Source organism: Chrysochloris asiatica, unplaced genomic scaffold (genome assembly GCF_000296735.1).
Source record: "Chrysochloris asiatica unplaced genomic scaffold, ChrAsi1.0 scaffold00049, whole genome shotgun sequence".
NCBI classification, from domain to species: Eukaryota; Metazoa; Chordata; class Mammalia; order Afrosoricida; family Chrysochloridae; genus Chrysochloris; species Chrysochloris asiatica.
The window spans coordinates 10229688-10242795 of NW_006408567.1; the positions used below are offsets into that span (position 1 = coordinate 10229688).

General features: G+C 43.7%; 1 pseudogene; it reads left to right on the forward strand.

The window, feature by feature from the left end:
• The first annotated feature begins 9286 nt into the window (after positions 1-9286).
• LOC102828645 lies at positions 9287-10347 on the forward strand (annotated as a pseudogene).
• Positions 10348-13108: the final 2761 nt, after the last annotated feature.

The window sequence follows — 13108 nt, forward strand, 5'->3', positions numbered from 1 at the left end:
ACAGGATGTGAGTCTGTCCACAAAGTTAAGCACAGCTCACTGCAGGAATTGTGACCTTTTGACAGTTTAAAAAAATAAAATAAAATAAATTGAGTTACTGCTGAGTCAATTCTGATTCAGGGCAATCCCTCGTCTTCCTGTCTTCCACTGGGCATTCAGTGGCTAATCTTTCGAAAGTACATCACCAGGCTTTTCTTTCAAGGTGTCTCTGAGTAGACTCCAATCTTTTGGTTAGCAGCCAAGCATGTTAACTGTTTGCACCAACCAGGGACTTGTAGCAATAGGAAGGTAATACTCAATACTACAGCAGTTTCAACTTGATGATGAGGGAGGAGGTCAGATGTGCACAGGCACATACACAAAGAAGGGATGGAGTCACCTGGAGGCTAGGAGTGAGGAGAACCTGCTGCTGCCACCACTGCAGCGGTGCTGGGATGCCCCTGTCACTCAGAGGCCCTGCCGCTCCATCACTCTTGCTGTACTCAGGACAGGCTGACAGTCGTAACTCCATCACCCTGCCCTCTTACTGAAAAAGTAGGAAGACCAATTGCTCCACACAAAAGCTTGAAGTGCTCCTGTAAAAAGGTCACTAAGTTCTGTCATCCTAGACCTAGGAAGGGGCTGGGAGAGGGGCACTAGGAGGGTGGCAGCCACAGAGAACAACAGCCCTAGGGACAGGATCTTAACCTCAGCCTGTGGCCTGGGGTGCCCAGAGGTGCCTAGGGGAGGGGTAAAGAATCTCTAGTGTTAGCAAGAGGGACTTGGGAGTAAGGAAGGCCCAAGGGATAAAAGACAGCAGGGCTGGTTCCTCAGGCAACAAACACAGGGCTCTGGCTCTGTAACCCTGCTCCAAAGCCTGACAGCCTTATTCATTCTCCAGGCAGGGCAAGTGGCAGGGCAGGTGACAGGGTGGTCCAAAGCTCATCACAGACCCCAGGACATTCCAGGCTCTGTGAGGAGACCTATTCATGACGCTTCTCTTGAAGAGTTGGACAGAACCCAGTGAGTCAGGGTGTCCTTTGTGGAATTCCATGAAACACACTTAATGTGAAATCTAGAATTACCAGGCATATTACTTTGGGTGACATATTAAATGCATCTAATTCCATACTTTGGGTATATAAATTTCCTCAAAATGTGATCCCTGGTGGCACTATAGGATAAGTACTGGACTGCTAACCTCAAGGTTGATGATTCAAATCTACCAGGAACTCCATGGCAGAAAAAGATGAGGTTTTCTGATGCCATGAAGATTTACAGCCTCAGAAACCCATTCAGGATCACTATGAGTCAGAATCCACTTGATGGAATTTTTAAACTAAGGACCCTTAGTGGCATGTTGGTTAAGCACTTCACTGCCAACTGAAAGGTCAGCGGTTTGAACACACCAACTTCCCTGAGAGAGAAAGATGTGGTACTCTGCTTCCGTAAAGATTAACAGGCCTGGAAGTCCATGGGGCACTTTTTACTCTGTACTGAAGAGTGGCTGTGAGTCAGAATTGAATTGAAGGCAATGGTCTACATTGAAACTGCAAAAATATAAGGAAACAGTGATTGGGAATTATATTAGTCAGGGTTCTTCAGAAAAACAGGTCGTCCCCAGCTGATGATGGGAACCTCTTCTAATGATTGTTGTAAGTCAGTTCTGATGAAAGTTAAGTGCCTCTTTTTTATTTAAAATTTTCATTACTACTGCTTTCTATTACCAGGATCTTTGCAAATCCAATCCTTATTTGCCTTTGTGGGTTGGAAGCATTACATATAAACTTATAGATATATAGAATACATGCATAAAAATACACAAATCATTAAAAATGTACTCCAACAATGAAGAAGAGTTGGATGATATTGACATTTTGTCAGTTGCTGTGATAACTCCACTAGTGGAAGATTCTGGACTATCTGGATTGTCCTTAGGAATGCGGATGGTATTTCTAGTCAGAAAATTAGTGAGATTTGCCTGTATGGGCCTTCTCTTTTTTCCTTCATGTGTTCTATGGTGACATCTCACTGCTTCCAGAATCTGCCTATTGACTTATAAAGTGGGTCACTGTTTGAGTCTATGTCTTCAAGCAACTGACACCTTGATTTAGCTTAGAAAAAAAAAAGAAAAAACTCCAGCAAATCCTTCCATTATAAATGTTTTTGATAGCTTCTCTCTTTCCTTTTCTTCATTATTTCTTTGTCCTTCAGCATTTCTTTCCTCTTCACAATCCATTAACTCCAGATCTGTCCATTCCCCTTCTTCTTGACCTCTGGGCTATTTCATATTAGCAATATCATTTCTAAATTCAGCATTCTTGTCATATAGATGATTTCCCCAATGATCTTGTCCATCATATTATCCTGACCAAATGACTGGAGCAGATTCAGATAACTCAACATTTCTTTCCATAACCCCTGCATGTATTTTTATACAACTTTCTCCTAGGAAGATGCAAGGTTCCAGGTACACTGAGATTTAATCATAATTTGAATACGTTGTAAGCTGGAGACTACCTGTGTTGCATGTATATAAATTTAAGGCAGAGAAGTCAGCTCAGAAGGTTCTGACAGCTGGTTTGGGGGACCCCAAAGGTGTTATCTTTTTTTTTTTTTTTTAATGCAGTGCTTTCTTTTTTTATTTTTAATGTTTTAATGTGAATTATGTGATAGTTTACATGGAAGAACATTAGTTTTACATTCATCCTATCATATATCGTTTCATTGCCATGGTTACATTCCCCTCCATGTATCATCACCAACCAAAGGGTATATACTACCAAAGGTATTATCTTGATATGTTTTCCCAAAGGACACATGATGATTGCAGGGGCCTATTAGGAAGACATTTTAAGAAAATCGAAAATATCACTGGTGAGAAAAAGGCCAGAAAAGTTGTGCCAAGGAATTCTTTTTTACATCTTGGCCATAAAGCTGGTTATTCTTCAAGGGAAGCAAGAGCTATCCTATGAGAATTTCATTGGGAAACCTTACCCCATCAATTCTATAGTCCTTATCCTGTTCCTTCAAACTTGGTTTTGTTCCCCAAACTCAAAGAACCCTTAAAAGAAATACAGTCTGAATTCCTCAAGGATGCCCAAACTGCCATTCTGATGTGGTATAAATCAAATAATTAGAATTCTTCTGGGGTGGGTTAGAAAGATGGAAATACTACCCTCAGGAACATATAGACCTAGATGAAGCATATGTTGAGAAACAATAGTTTCACATTTTGATATTTTTGTTTAATAAAGGTTTCTGTGATTTTGTAATAATGCATTTTAAAAATTTACCCTTGGATGTGTCTGTATGGATATATAGGTATAGGGAGTCCTGGTGTGGTACTGTAAGGTAAGCCCTCTTCACTTTTAGCAACCACTTGTATCATCTGCATATCACAGGTTGTTAATGAGTCTTCCTCCTATCCTGATGCTATGTTCTTCATCATATAATCCAGCTTCTAACAGAAAAGCTAAGTGAAAAAGTCAGTCTGAAAAAGCTGGATACTGTATGATTCTAACTAAGTTACATTCTGAAAAAGACAAAACCTTTAAAAAACAAAACAAAAAACCTATTGCCATCGAGTTGATTCTGGCTCATCATGACCCTATAGGGTGAAGTAGACCTGCTCCATAGGGTTTCCAGGGATGCGAATATTTAGGAAGCACTCCCTAAGTATTTCTTCCTCAGAGTGGCTGGTGGGTTCAAACCATCAGGCATTCACTTAGTGGCCTACCAGTTTAACCACCGCATCATCAGTGTTCCTGGCAAAATTACAAAGACAGTGAAAAGATCAGTAGTTGTCAGGGACTGGTAGTGGTAGGGAGAGGAAGGGATAGATTGGTGGCATACAGGATATTTTTAGGACACTGAAGCTATTTTATTCTCGATGACACTGTCAGGGTGGACACATGACATTATGTACTTGTCAAAACCCAGAGGACTGTGCAACACAAAGAGAGAATCCTAATGTAAACTCTGGACTTTGGTTACTGAGAACAAGTGAATTCGTATTGGGCTGGCTTTCTGCTCCCGTAAAGATTTACAGCCTCAGAAACGCTGTACAGGGTCGCTCTGAGTCGGAATCAACTCCATGGCACATAACAGCAACAGCAGCAGCATGCATTGTTACAATACACTACACTAATGCAAGATGTTAATAAGAGGAGAAAATACAATCTAGCATTAAAATCTACATGGAACAGAGCTTCCCTTTGCATTTGAGAGAGTAACAATTGTCATTAGTCTAGAAACCTTGAAATCAGTAGACCCAATAAAGAAGAACCTAGCACAGCCTAGTGGGTTGTGTGTTGGGCTGCTAACCACAAAATCAGCAGGTTAAATCCACCAGCCACTCCACTGAAGAAAGATGAGACCTGCTCCTGTAAAGATTTCTAGCCAAGGAAACCCTATAAAGGGTCACTGTGAGTCGGTACCAACTCAATAACACACACAGCAGCCGTGCAGCACGGAAGCACTGGTATTATTACAGGAATGTTGACTGGTGTGGCGCTGTAAGATAAGCACTAAACCGCAAGGTCGGCAGTTTGAATTTATCATTCACTCCTCGCAAACCCTATACAGGGTTGCTATGAGTCTGAACTGACTCGATGAAACTTAACAACAACAATAATATCTAATATAAGGCATGGTGCGGTGGTTAAGTATTAGGCTGCTAACAGAAAGTACAGAGATTCAAACCCACCAGCTGCTCCACAGGAGAAAGATGTGGAGGTCTTGCCACTTAGACTAGAGCCTTGGAAGTTCTATGGAGCAGTTGTACTCTGTCCTGCAAGAAGTGTTGCTGTGAGTCAGAATTGACTTGTCAGCAACAGGTATGTACGATGCCTGAGACACAAAATTACAAGTGTCACTTTTTTACTCTTGTTACATATCAAATAAATCTGACATATGTTGTTATTGTTGTTGTTGTCAGGTGCCATCGAGTCGGAACCGACTCATAGCAACCCCATGCACAGCAGAACGAAACAATGTCTGATCCTGGGCCAACCTCACTACCGCTGCCACACTTGAGTCCATCAATGATGCCACCTGGCTGATCCATCTCATTGGGAGTCTTCCTCTTTTTCTCTGACCCTCCACCCTACCCAGCATGACATCCTTCTCCAACGATTGTTTCCTCCGGACAATATGTCCAAAGTAGGAGAGATAAAGCTCAGCCATCCTGGCCTCCAAGGAGCATTCTGGCTGCACTTCTTCCAAAACAGATCTATTGGTTCTTTTGGCAGTCCATGGCACTTTCAGTATTCTCCTCCAACACCACAACTCAAAGGCATCAATTCTTCTACGACCTTCCTTATTCACTGTCCAGCTTTCACATCCATATGAGGCTATTGAAAACACAATGGCCTGGGTCAGGCGCACCTTAGTCCTCAAGCTGACATCTCTGCTCTTCAAAATCTGATATATAAAACCCAGAGAAACGCCATTGCTATCAAGCCCATTCCGATTCATAGCAGCAACCCTATATAAGATTTCTGAAACTATAAAACTTTACAGGAACAGACAACCTCATCTTTCTCCTAAGGAACAGCTGGTGGGTTTGTACCTCCGACCTTGTGATTAGCAGCCAGATGCTTGTCCCACAGTGCCACCAAAACTCCGTATACAAGTACACTATTCTGCATCTACCAGCCGTCCGAAGTCCCTGAGTGGTGGTGGTTGTTAGTTGTCATCCAGTGATTCTGGTTCACAGTAAAGCTGCTCCATAGGGTTTTCAAGGCTGTGTCCTTTAGAAAGCAGATTGACAGGCCTATCTTCTGATATCTCTGAGTGGATTTGAACTGCCAACCTTTTGCTTAGTAGATAAGCATTTAACCATATGTATCATCCTGGAACACATGTTATTTTTTATCTACCAATAACAGTTAATGCACTGGACTGCTAACGGAAAGATTAGAGGTTCCAATTCACCTAGAGTTGCCTCAGAAATGCTTGGCACTCTACTTCTGAAAAATCAACCGTTAAAAACCCTCTGGAGCAGTTCTACTTTAATACACAAGGTCACTATGAGTCATAGTCATGTTTGGTTTGGGTTTTAACAAAGTCAGACCAGAGTAGCTGAAATCCTAACCCCTTCCGAGTGATAGCGTAAAGAAGGACAGGCATAAAATAAAGTCATATGGCCAGAGGAAAGCATTGTCTATCAGCAGAAATCCAGAAGAAATACACATGGTGAAGACCCCTGAATTGGACTACAAGCCCCCAGTGAGACTATTTCATATTCTTTGAAGTCATCACTTTGTGGAATTTTGTGACAGCAGCTCAGGAAAATAAGACGCTGGACCTAGTTGCAGATGTGTCTTTATTCCAAGAGCAACAGGGTCTCAGTAATGACACTACCCTGCCAGTTGGTACATTTGAATAGATAATAGAGGAACTGGAGTCCCCCACACCTCATTACCCCAAAATAAAGAACATTTTGGTTAATTCAGTTTTATTTTAGTTGTATACAGTTTAGATGAGTCACTAGTCAAATTAAAATAATAATAATAATTGAGGTAAGGTGGAGGGTCAGAGAAAAAGAGGAAGACGCCCAGAGAGATGGATTGGCCAAGTGGCAGCATCGATGGATTCAAGCGCGTCAACAGTAGTGAGGTTGGCCCACGATCAGGCAGTGTTTCGTTCTGCTGTGCATAAGGCCACTATGGGTCGGTACGGATTCAATGGTACCTAACAACAACAACAACAACAGCTCCCTAATAAGTGACTTTACTTTCTACTTAATCTTAAAATCTGTAAGTACAAGCATAAAGTTAAGACTACTTTTTAGAGAGTCAATGTTAGAAGAGGCCTTAAACTAAGGTTGTTGTTCTTGTTAGCTGAGATGGAATTGCCCTAAAGCATGGAGGCCCCACCCCCATGATCAGCTGTTGATGAGACTGTTGTGATCCATAAAGTTTTCACTGGCAGATTTTCAAAAGAAGGTCACCAGGACTTTCTTCCTCATTCATCTTAGTCTAGAAGTTCTGTTGAAACTTATTCAGCATCATAGCAACACACAAGCCTCCTTCACTGATGGCTAGGCCAGGCCTTCACTTGAGGTGCATTGGCCAGGAATCAAACTTGAGTCTCCTGCATGGAAGATTGCCACTGAGCCACTGATGTTCCCCCTAGAAAGTGATTCTCAAACTTTGTTGTCTATTAGAATCATCAATAACTACAACCCAGATGGCCAGGCCTCACTCAAAACCAATCAAATCACTCTTTGGGGCACGGGGAGGTGCAGATATCAGTGTTCTTTTGTTAAAATCCCAAGTGACTCTAGAATCTACAGACTTTTCTAGATACAGCTAGCCTCCCAAAAGAGATGAAGGAATGAGTAACAGTGACTACCCTCATGAGGCATTCAGGACTTTGTCTTAGAAAGGACTAGATGGTGAAAAAGAAGAGTATCTAAACATCTCCCCGTGGTGAATGAGCATCCACGAAACCAGCAAACAAGCCCAACATCGTCTCTCTGCCTAGTCCTGTCCAGCAATTCATTCTGCGGAAGGCATTTCTGGAATTTTTTTCCACAGAGGACATTTCTATGACTTTGCTGGATGACACATGAGTGGGCCAAGCTGGGTCTGAGCTTCCCAAGCCAGGACGCATTGTCATTAGGGAGGGGGATGGTCCAGGGCAGAACGGCACTCACTAGCCAACAAACAACCTGCAGCTCTAAAAGCAACCAGCATCCTGACCTTGCATCCTGCGCCCCAGCAGGTTGTCTTGGGCATCTGCAGCTCCCCAGCTCAGCAGCTCTGGACATCTGGCCAAGTGGGGCCTCCCTCTCCCTACATCCTCCCACAGTCTCTGCCCCTCCCCTCACCTCCCCTCCCCTCCCCTTCTCTCCCCACCCTTTTCTTGTTTGGGGCGGTAAGGTCAGAAATGTTCAACAATTCATCGTGGGAAGTCTCTCTGAGGAAGTGAGGGTCATAAATTTCATCCAACAAGAGGCTCATCCACCTCAGGCATGTTAGGAAACCTCCCAGCCACTAATCACAGTCAGCCCCAGGGGACGAAGTACACAACCAGGGCATGGAAAGGGGTAGGACCAAGAGTTGTTGGGTTTGAAGCCTTTAGGATCACATTTGTGTGTGTGCTCCAGTGTTGTCAAGTGAATTCTGACTCAGAACAACCATACATAAAACCCTTGATGTTGTACTCGTTCTTAATGCACATACATGTGCCAGCCACTGATACTGGAGTTTGGCCTTACATAGAAGAGAAATTCTAGCCCCACGTGGACTGTTTGAAGTCTGAAGTTGAGACCATGTGTTCATAAATACAACAATATCTGAGAATCCCTGGGTGATGCAATTGTTAACAACAAAGTTTAGAGGTTCAAATCCACCTCGAGGTGCATGAGAAGAAAGTCAGTCATTGAAAACCCTGCTGAGTAAAGTTCTATTCTCATATACAGGGGGTTGCCATGAGTCAGAATGAACTCCAACTGGTAACAGTATCTTATTGCTTTATTGCATATATTCCATCAGAATGTGAAGATGGTGTTCAGCAAAACATCCCAGCCCTTAATCTGTGACCTTGGGTCGATCACTCTGTTTGTCTAATCTCTATTACCAGTGAAGGTGTTGGAAGGTTGGGGTGGCTTCAGGCTCTAATAGCCTCATGGTCTTTGGTGGTCTTCATTACAGTCTCCTCACTCCCATTCCATACACTTTGTTCCACCCCAACAAGGTGAAAGAAGTCTCAGAGTGCATCTGCTTTTTTTGCTCTGCCATTACTCCAGAGAAACTGACCTTCTTGCTTGTCTGGAAAGTCCAGGGTGTTACACCCATGTTAATAAAAGGAGGTTCTTCACGGCATACCTACGCCTATCCCACACCATGACAGGCAGAGGAAAGGCAATTTTGGCAGTATTTCCCTCCCTGCACTGTTGTTTGCCTCCCCTGTGTGCTCGTATAAATGAAGTAATGCCAGCACCCTGAAGAAGTTTGGAGACTTAACAAGGGAGATAATGCTATGGGCACAATAACTGTACTAATACCAATGATGACTGTGTGTCAGGCACTGCTCTAAGCCCTTCACACACGCAAGCCTCACAGCATTCTCCTAAGGTGATTGTTTGTGGTGGTGGTGGTGGTTATGTGCCGTCGAGTCGGTTCTAACGCATAACGATCCTGTATAGAGTTTCCGAAGCTGTAGGTCTTTATAGGAGCAGAAATCCTCATCTTTTTCCCACAGAGCAACTGGTGGATTCAAACTGCTGACCTTGCAGTTAGCAGCTCTAATGCATAACCCACTATGCCACCATAGTGGTGTTGTTTAGTACAAGGAAGATGCTGCCAATAACTATACCCGTGGGCACTACACCATCGGCAAGGAGATCATTGATCTGGTCTTGGACAGAATCTGAAAGCTGGCTGACTGTGCACAGGACTTCAGGGCTTCTTGGTTTTCCACAGCTTTGGTGGGAGAACCGGTTCTGGGTTCACATCCCTGCTGATGGAACACCTCTCTGTTGATTATGGCAAGAAATCCAAACTAGAGTGCCCCATTTACCCAGCCCCCCAGGTTTCCACAGCTGTAGTCGAGCCCTACAACTCCATCCTCACCACCCACGCCACCCTGGAGCACTCAGATTGTGCCTTCATGGTAGACAATGAGGCCATCTATGACATTTGTCATAGAAACCTCGATATTGAGCGCCCAACCTACACTAACCTTAACCACCTTATTAGCCAAATTGTGTCCTCCATCACTGCTTCCCTCAGATTTGATGGTGCCCTGAATGTCGATCTGACAGAATTCCAGACCAACCTGGTGCCTTATCCCCATATTCACTTCCCTCTGGCCACATGCGCCCCCGTCATCTCAGCTGAGAAAGCTTACCATGAGCAGTTTTCTGTAGCAGAGATTACCAATGCTTGCTTTGAGCCAGCCAACCAGATGGTGAAATGTGATCCTCGCCATGGTAAATACATGGCTTGCTGCCTGTTGTACCGTGGTGATGTGGTTCCCAAAGATGTTAATGCTGCCATTGCCACTATCAAGACCAAGCGTAGCATCCAGTTTGTGGACTGGTGCCCCACTGGCTTCAAGGTTGATATTAATTACCAGCCTCCCACTGTGGTACCTGGTGGAGACTTGGCCAAGGAATGAGCTGTGTGCATGCTGAGCAACACCACAGCCATTGCTGAGGCCTGGGCTTGCCTAGACCACAAATTTGACCTGATGTATGCCAAGCATGCCTTTGTTCACTCGTACGTGGGTGAGGGGATGGAGGAAGGAGAGTTTTCTGAGGCCCGTGAGAACATGGCTGCCCTTGAGAAGGATTATGAGGAGCTTGGTGTGGATTCTGTTGAAGGAGAAGGGGAGGAAGAAGGAGAAGAATACTAATTCCTCTCAGCTTGCAGCATGTCACACTCAACTTCAGCTTCTGTGTTGTTACCTAACAAAGCTTTCTATCAACTATGATCATGTTTTATCAACTATCAACTATGATCATGTTTTATTTTTCCATGTGTGTATCAGAATTTTCCATGATGTCTCAAAGTAAAACTATTAAGAAAGAAAAAAAAAAAATTTCAATTCTGACCCATAGTGAACCTGTACAGGGTTTCCAAGGTGCATCTGGTAGGTTTGAACTGCTGACCTGTGGTTTGCAGTCCAGTGCTTATCCTACAGAACCACACCAGATGCCCTTCCCTAATGTTGCTATTAAGTGCTGTCGAGTCAGTTCCAACTCATAGCGACCCTATAGGGTTTCTGAGAAGTGGCTGGTGAGTTTGAACCACCAACCTTGCAGTTCAAACCAACCTTGAGGTTGAGTACTTATCCTACAGTGCCACACCAGGACTCCTAAGGGAGATACTCCTTATTATTAGCCTAGTTTTGCAGATGGGTAGGAGTCCCTGATTAGCATAAATGCTAAGTGCTTGCCTTAACTTTGACTATTAGCCAAAAGGTTGAAGGTTCAATAACTGCGCTCACCCCCGTGGCTCAATTTTCAGCAAAGCAATAAATAGGTATGTAGGGGAGACAAAGCCCAAATAAGATATGCTCACCATAGAATGGTCAACCATTCAACAAAATTAAAGGGTGAGGAAAGAACAAGGGATGGAAATGAGAAACAGAGAAGTGGGCCAAGCAATATTACATTGAGAGGATTTCAGTTGAAATGACACCAAGTATATGATTTGTTGAAAGTATAAGTGATGATCTGCTCTACTTCATTCAACTTACAATAAAATGATTTTTTGTATTTTTAAAGTTGGAAGTTCGAATCTACCCAGAAGATAGGCCTGGCCATGTGTTCTAAATGGTCACACACACTGGCACCTCAACCTCTCATTCCCACACCCCAACCTCGCCACACAGATTGTTATGGGCATCTGTATCTCCCCAGGCTTGTAAACCCTATGAAGCAGTTCTACTCTGTACTTGGGGTCACCATGAGACAGAAATGACTTACAGACAATTAACAACAACAACATAGATGTGTACGTTGAGGCACAGAGGAGTTAAGTAATTTGCCTAAGATCACATGTTGGTAAGAGGCAGAGAGGAGACTTAAACCCCTAACCATATTCCAGAGCCCAATCTCCAAGTGTTGAGATGCACAGAGAACAAGCCTTGTCATTGTCATAAACATTGTGGGGCCAAATGAGGCTTGGTGGTGCTGTGAGGTAGGTATTGAGCTGTTAACCGAAAGGTTGGCAGTTCAAACCCATCAGTTGTTCCTTGGGAGAAAGTTAAGGCTCTCTGCTCCTGTAAATATTTACAGTCTTGGAAACGCTGTATAGGGTCACTGTCAGTTGGGTTTTTTGGAAGTTGTGGGACCAAGAAAGTCAAGGAATTCCAGAGTCTGAAGCTCAGAAGCAAAGACTGGGAGGTGGGACCCCAGGCAAGTGTGGAGGGAACCAGCTGGCGGGCGTGCCGGCCCTGAGGAGAGGATGTGTCCTTGGGGCATCATGCCTACTTACAGCTCTTGGCTCAGATTTTCCATCAGGCCCCAGAAGGGCCATTTTTTGGTCATCATAAAGATCTCTAGGGAGATGGGCGGGACTGAACAACTATAGTTCACACTAGGTGCTGGCCAGACAAGATTCACCTTTCATTCCACAAAGAAAATCCTTTGGGTCCTGAATTGTTTTGGAAAAACAATTAGAAATATCAACTAGTCCCAGATCTTAGTGTACCCCAATCAGGCATGGGAATTGTTTTCTGTAGATGCTAAACAAAACTGAACCCGATACCATCCAGTTAATTCCAATGCATAGTAAACTCATAGAACTGCCCCCATTGAGTTTCCAAGGCTGCTTTACAGAAGCAGACTGTCACATCCTTCTCTGGTGAATTGCCTGGTGGGTTTGAACTGTTGACCTTTGGGTGAGCAGTTGAGCACTTTATCCACTGTACCCACAGGGTTCCCGATAGATGATGCTCTTGTTGTTGTTGAGTGCCTTCAAATCAGTTCAAACTCATAGCAACTCTATAGGGTTTCTGATGATTTTTTAAATCTTTGCAAGAGCAGAAAGCCTCATCTTTCCCCCTTGGAGTAGCTGCCAATCTTGTGGTTCACAGTCCAGTTATAGATGATGAGGGTCCCTTAAAGATAAGCCATTCATGTCACATGTTTTGAGTTTCGATTACTTCTGCCTCTTAACCATGTGTGATCTTTGGCTAATGGAACATCTGTATTGTTGTTGTTCTTAGCTACTGTTACCATCAGTCCTGGCTCATGGTAACTCCATGCACAATGAGATTGGCCACTGCGATCCATAGGGTCTTCACTGGCAGGTTTTTTAAAGTAAATTGGCAGATCTTTTTTCCTAGTTAATCTTAGTCTGGAAACTCCACTGAAACCTATTCCGCATCACAGCAATATGTAAACCTCCACTGACAAACAGGTGGTGGCTGTGCTTGGAGTGCATTGGCCAGGAATCAAACCCTGGTCTTCTGCATGGAAGGTAAAAGTTCTACCCATAAGCCACTACTGCCCTCAAGAGGATCAGTCTACTTAGGAGAGGGAAGTTCTTTGGACATGAATTGTCTGATGGGAACTCAACTTACATTTTGTAACTGACAGTTTCTGCTTTCCTAAACCAGCATTTTTGCAACATTTCTAGCATGAAAGCATTTTTTCAGAGTGGTCTCA